This window comes from Stomoxys calcitrans, chromosome 4 (genome assembly GCF_963082655.1).
Source record: "Stomoxys calcitrans chromosome 4, idStoCalc2.1, whole genome shotgun sequence".
Lineage (NCBI taxonomy): Eukaryota > Metazoa > Arthropoda > Insecta > Diptera > Muscidae > Stomoxys > Stomoxys calcitrans.
Window position 1 is genome coordinate 20,437 of NC_081555.1, and position 7,621 is coordinate 28,057.

Here is a 7,621-nt window from a genome sequence, read left to right on the forward strand (position 1 = left end):
TTTATTATTATTATTTTTATTATTATTCATTATCATTAATATACATTTTAATTATTTTTATTATTATTCATTATTTATTAATATACATTTTAATTATTTTATTATTTACATATCTGTTTCATTAATTACATATGCATGAATTAATATATATAGTCAACATGATGAATATGACTACGTCATTTAATATATAACTCCTTTTTGATGATATTTATTTACATAATTTATTTTTTTATTTATACTATTTATTTGTTTATTTATTATATGTCCTGTGGTATACTTATCATACATGAACCAATTTGTATGTAATATATTTTATTTTATTTCCTATACATGTATAAATTAATATACATTATAGGATTTTTATTTATAAATTTTTAAAAGAATTTTTTTATTATTATTATATTTATTATTATTCATTATTTATTAATATGCATTTTAATTATTTTTATTATTTACATATGCATGTTTTTTGACATTTTTAATTTTTTAATTTTTTTAATTTTTTCACAAATTTTGACATTTTTTTGACATTTTTTTAACAATTTTTGACATTCATGTTAAGTATTATCAATTTATTTTTATTCATATTATCCATATTTATATTTTATACTTTTATATTTATATTTTATATTTATAATAATTATATGTGAATAGGATATCTATACATTTTTATAGATCTTTATTAATATTTTCATTTTATTATTTCCTATAACCATTTTGTTTATTCCGATTTATAATTCATTTTTAATAACTTTTATTTACATGAGTGAATATGTAAATAATGATAAAAATATTTTTAAATATTTTATTAGCATTATTTTGACTTGAGGGAAATCTATGTATATCTGAATAGATATATATTTGAATATTTATAACTGCCAGTACATATATGAGTTAACACAGATGTCATATATTTTAATTATTATTTTATTTATTTTATTAATTGCATATATATTAAATAATATGCATAATAAGTATAATTTATAACTCTATTTTTAATCATAATTTATTCAATTTCTTATATTTTATTCATTCTAATTTTTAATTTATTCAAATTCTTATATTATTATTATTATTAATGTTTTTAATAATTTTTTTATTAATTTACATTTATATATACATAGATGAATATGTATAGTAAACATTTTATGACAATTTTATATTATTTATATTTATATTAATTATTTATGAAGATATTTTTCGTATATATTTGTTCTATTATTTATTTTCTCTTAATATTTTTTAATATAATTTCTCTTAATATATAGATAATATTTTTCTTTTTGTTTTCTCTTATATATATGAATAGTTATATGTAGATATAGGGTTATTTGTTTATATTTTTTAATGTCTTACATAATTAAATTTTGTGAAATAATTGGGTTTGTGAAATAAATTAGTATTTTGGTTGTTTTTTAATTTGTATCAGTTGTTTTTATAAGGAAATTTCTTTCGAATGAATGTTTTTTAGGAAAATTTAGGTATTTTTTAAATAAATGGATGCTTTTTTCGGAAATATATTTTTATATGTATTTTTATATGAATTTTTTATTTGTTATTTTATTTATTTATTAATGTTGTTTATTTTTGTTTTTATATTTCTGACTTTATATACTTTTTGCATATATTTTTGATTTTTGGATAAATTTATTGTGTTTTATATTTGTGAATAGATGAGTGAACGGATGTGTATTGTGGAATATGTATATGAGAGATATATTGTTTTTTATTTTTCAATTTTATTTGTAAAAAGAGGTGAAAAAGTTTTTTTGTCCTTATATATTTTTGTTTTATTTCATTTCTGATTTGTTTTGGTTTTTATTTGTTTTATCTGTTTGATTTGTTGTCTTCGTCCGTTTGATTAGCTGATTTCTATCATATATGATCTTTGCCATTGATGAATGATTCGTTTTGGTCATGTGTGTGGAGTTTTGCGTTTAATTTTTCCTGTGTGGAATCGCTGTTGTTTTTGTGATTATTGATAATTGATGATATTTGACAACCCCCCTTTTTTGCTTTGTATGTCCCCCGTTTGTTGTTCATTTTTGGTTTCTGGAAATAGAATAAAGTTTTTTATTGATATTGACTTAATGGGAGCTGGATTTTGATATGGAAGGGTTACTCTATTTTGATGGTTTTTTTCAGCCTATGGGTTGGGGTTGCTTTGCTGAAACTTACCTTTATTGGCATGCATGATGGTATGTTTTTCTATTCTTTAGTTTATAATGTGATTTTTGCAGACGGTAACGTTTGCCATTTGATTTGACCCTTCCCATTCATTTCCATATACATGGGATTTTTTGTACGAACGTTGGGTATGACTTTCCTCTGTGAAGTTGTTTTGGCTAGTGGATTGTATTTTTTTCATGGTGGTTTGTCTTGGGTCTCTGATGGTTTTGTTGCAAATGATATGGGACATTAGTGAGAGGAAGATAGACAGAGTGCTTTTGTTTACTTTGTTTTTGAGTGACGATCTCATTGTATTGTATGGACATATTTTATGTTTACATGGTACATCTTATTTTTTTATATTTACATGATACATCATATATATGTTTTTTTACATGTTAAGGATGGTACTACGTTTGTTTTTGGGAAGGATTATTTTATGGTTACCTTTTTGAATGATGGATGCTATGACAAGAGGAACTTGCAAGTTTTACTTAATAGGACATTCTTCATTGCTTTTGAGGAGGAAGAATTTTTCATGAAATGATTTTTTCATTCTTGAGGTTGATTTTTCTTCATAACTTGATTTGTATTGTTGAAGTGATTTTTTCTTTTTCAAGTTTATGTTACCTGTTAGGGCGATGTTCGATTTAAAATTCATTTGTGTCTATTTTTCGAGACAAATTGATATAAATTGATATAATCATTTTTCCACAAGAGGTTTTATGATACGATTTGATTTTTTTGAGGAGAAGAAAAGTTTTTTGATTTGGATGCATGCGTACAATGTATTATACTTATGTTGTGGATATATATATATTGATTTTACAGAAGAATCTTGCTGATTATTGTTAGGAAGTTGGAAAGATTTTTTATTTGTTTTTCAAACCGGTTATTTTGTTTTTGACAATAATGTTTTTGAATTCTCTCTGAATGAAATAGTAAAGTAGGCTTTGTTTTTTACTTTCGTTGAGAATATGTAAGTTATGTTATACATTTTTATCTTGAGTATTGATTTAGTTGTGAATGAGTGCAGTGTCTTAAGAAGTCAAGTGTTTGATTTATTTTTTTGTGAATTTGTTATTTTTATTGAGATAATGGACATATGTTTTTTTCTGTCGAAAATGAAGTTTCGTTACATATTTGAGATTGAGGAAAAAGAAAAGGAAAAGGAAATTTTTAGTTCAATGTAAGAAGTTTTTTCGTTTTAAGATTGTTTTTTATTGAAAATTTGATACATATAGAAGAAATTGTTTCTCTTGAAAGCATGCTGTGTTTATGGCTCTTTTATTAAAACAAAGGTCTGTTTTTTTCGTTCTGTTTTTTAGAAAAAAGGAGATGATTTTCTGATATTGGAGAAATTTTTATTTTTTTGTAAATTTATTTTTTCAATGTTATCGGTAAGAATCAAATACAATTTGTTTTTATTTACATTTTGTTTTTTTATGTAATATTTGTATTTTATATGCTATACATATATATCTATTTAAATTATATACATGATGTTAAGGATCACAAGTTTATTTATAAGAAATGATGATTTTTTATTTTTGTTTATTTTTTAAAAAATAATTTTTGAATATACGTTTGTTATTGTCTGTGATCTGTTGCAAGATAAAGTTTTTCTTCTTTTTATTCTGTGATATTTAACAATAATTGTTGTGATATGAAACTTCGTAAAAGTTATTAGATTAAATATATTCTGGTTATTCTCTTTGTTGTTATTTGATTATTTCATTTCATGGTTTTAATTTTTAATTGAAAATTTTTTTAGTGACAATTTTTATTTATAATTTCCGTTTTATTTTATTTTATATATATTTTATATACTATATTAAGGTGAAAAAGATTTTTTTATTTTTTTTATTTTTTTGTTTTTATATTTTTTTCCTTGTTTAGGTTTTTTTACTATGGAAATTGGAAGGGAAAATTTTATTTTGTTTAATCATGGGATGTACTTGATGATATAGATTGTTGTAAGGAGGTTTTTGGATTTTTAACGATTAGAATATTTTTTCTTGATAAAGATTTTTTTGGGAATCTAATATTTCAATAGATCAATTGTGATCTTGTCAATTCAATTTGTGCATATGTTATTCATTCATTTTTGTGTGAAATTATTATTTGGTATTTATTTTTTTGGTTGTAATTTATTTGTTTTTATGTTAATGTTTTTGATTTTTATTTATTATTTATTATTTTTGTTTTGTTTTTTGTATTTTTTGAAGCTCGCTGATGAGTCCTCCCTGGCAAGAGGCGAAAGCGCTCCGGGCAGCCATGTATTTATTGTAGTTGTTGATATTTGAATAAATTTTTGTGTTGTTTTTTTATTATCATTTTTATTTTTGTTTATTTGTTATTTAAATTTGATATGTGTATGTGTATATACATATGCATGGATGTATGTTTTTTGGAAAAGTAAATATGTATGTGTGTTTATGTGAATGTAAATTTGTGTGAATGAATGTGTATTTGTGTGTATGAATGTATATGTATGTATGTACATGTGTATATGTTTATGTGTTGATATTATGTTTATGTTTTGAATGTGTATATGTATGTATGTATGTGTACACATGTATATGTGTTTGTAGGTATGTGTATATGTTGGGTATGTGTGTGTGATTATATTTGTGTATGTTTGTGTATACACGTACACATATATATATATATGTTTTTTTAAGATTTTTAATTTTTTATTTTTGTTTTCTGTTTTTATTCTTACTTTGGTTTTTCTTACTACTGTTGATCTTGATTTATTTAAGTACTGAAACATTCTGTTTTCAGAATATTTTTTCTGGGATGTTGGGTTTATATTTCAATTTGATGTTTGGTGTTATTTCACATTCCAATAAGATTTTGGGATTTTGAAGGATTTTTTAGGAATTTTTTTGGATTTTTAAGATTTTTAGGTTTTTTTAAGTTTTCTGTATCTATTTTGGAATTTTTATATCTAATTTATTAATTAATTTTTTTAGGTAAGTGGTTGTTTTTTTCGATTTTTATTTTAAAATTATCTGTTTTCATTTACTCAAGGGAATTGATTAGTGTTTTAATTTAATGAGATTTATTCAAAAAATTTTCTATTGTTTTTGTATTATAGTTTTTATTCTTATTTTATTGTAATTTATTAATTTTTAATATTTTTATCATATATTTTATTGTATTTTATTCATTCAGTTAGTTAATTTAATCTTTAATTTGTTTTATTTTTGTTTTTATTATTTTATATTTTTATTTGTTATTTATTTTTTATTTTATGTTTTTGTTATTTATTGTTTTTATTTTTCTATTTTTATTTAAATTATTTGTTTTCATTTACTCAAGGAAATTAGTTAGTTTTTCATTTTTATTTTTTTTATTTTAATAAAATTTATTTTTATTTTTATTATTTATTATTTATATTTTATTTATTATTTATTTTATATTTTATTATTTATTATTTTTATTTTTCAACTTTTATTTAAAATTATCTGTTTCATTTACTCAAGGAAATTAGTTAGTGTTTTTATTTTTTATTTTAATGAAATTTGTTCAAAATTTTCTATTGTTTTTGTATTATAATTTTTATTCTTATTTTATTTAATTTACTAATTTTTAATATTTTTATCATATATTTTATTGTATTTTATTTATTTATTTAGTTATTTTAATCTTTAATTTATTTTTATTTTTATTATTTTATATTTTATTTATTATTTATTTTATATTTAATTGTTTATTATTTTTATTTTTCTAATTTATTTGAATTTATTTATTTCATTTACTCAAGAGAATTAGTTAATTTTTACATTTTAATTTTATTTTAATGAAATTTGTTCACATGATTATCGTTCCGGGAAATTTTTCTATTGTTTTTGTATTATAATTTTTATTCTTAATTATTGTAATTTACTAATTTTTAATATTTTTATCATATATTTTATTGTATTTTATTCATTTAATTAGTTATTTAATCTTTAAATTATTTTTATTTTTATTATTTTATATTTTATTTATTATTCATTATTTATTTTATACTTTATTATTTATTATTTTTCTATTTTTCATTTAAATTAATTTGTTTCATTTACTCAAGGAAATTAGTTAATTTTTTATTTTTTAATTTTTATTTTAATGAAATTTTGTATTATAATTTTTATTCTTATTTTATTGTAATTTACTAATTTTTAATATTTTTATCATATATTTTATTGTATTTTATTCATTTAGTTAGTTATTTTAATCTTTAATTTATTTTTATTTTATTATTTTTATTTTATTTATTATTTATTTTTTATTTTATATTTTATTATTTTTATTTTTCTAAATTTATTTAAATTATTTGTTTTCATTTACTCAAGGGAATTAGTTATTTTTCATTTTTTATTTTAATAAAATTTGTTCACATACTTTATTATTTATTATTTTTCTATTTTTATTTAAATTATTTGTTTTCATTTTACTCAAGGAAATTAGTTAATTTTTACTTTAATTTTTATTTATATTTATTTTAATGAAATTTTGTATTATAATTTTTATTCTTATTTTATTGTAATTTACTAATTTTAATATTTTTATCATATATTTTATTGTAATTTATTCATTTAGTTAGTTATTTTAATTTTTAATTAATTTTATTTTTATTTTTATTATTTTATTTATTATTTATTATTTATTTTATATTTTATTATTTATTATTTTTATTCTTATAATTTTATTTAAATTATTTGTTTCATTTTACTTAAGGGAATTAATTAATTTTTCATTTTTTATTTTTTATTTTAATGAAAATTGTTCACTCAAGAAAATTAGTTAGTTTTTTATTTTAATTTTTATTTTAATGGAATTTTGTATTATAATTTTTATTCTTATTTTATTGTAATTTACTAATTTTTAATATTATTATCATATATTTTATTGTAATTTATTCATTTATTTAGTTATTTTAATCTTTAATTAATTTTTTATTATTTTATATTTTATTTATTATTTATTATTTATTTTATATTTTATTATTTTTATTCTTTCTATTTTTATTTAAAATATTTTGTTTCATTTACTCAAGGGAATTAGTTAGTTTTTTCATTTTTATTTTTTATTTTAATGAAATTTGTTCAAATTCTTTAATTAATTTTATTTTTATTATTTTATATTTTATTTATTATTTATTATTTATTTTATATTTTATTATTATTATTTTTATTCTTCTATTTTTATTTAAAATATTTTGTTTCATTTACTCAAGGGAATTAGTTAGTTTTTCATTTTTATTTTTATTTTTTATTTTAATGAAATTTGTTCACATGATTTTTCTAATTTTATTTATATTATTTGTTTTCATTTACTCAAGGGAATTAGTTATTTTTCATTTTTTATTTTAATAAAATTTGTTCACACACTTTATTATTTATTATTTTTATTTTTTCTATTTTTATTTAAATTATTTGTTTCATTTTACTCAAGGAAATTA

The 7,621-nt window shown here is 18.0% G+C and overlaps 1 long non-coding RNA gene across 1 annotated transcript; it reads right to left on the reverse strand.

Annotated features, from left to right (window-relative positions):
- Nucleotides 1-1,690: 1,690 nt before the first annotated feature.
- LOC131997295 (uncharacterized) lies at nucleotides 1,691-3,294 on the reverse strand. The gene is made up of 2 exons (XR_009398176.1): nucleotides 2,179-3,294; nucleotides 1,691-2,052 (listed from the first exon to the last, which is right to left on the reverse strand). It is a non-coding gene; the product is annotated as an uncharacterized LOC131997295 (long non-coding RNA).
- Between the last annotated feature and the right edge of the window lie 4,327 nt (nucleotides 3,295-7,621).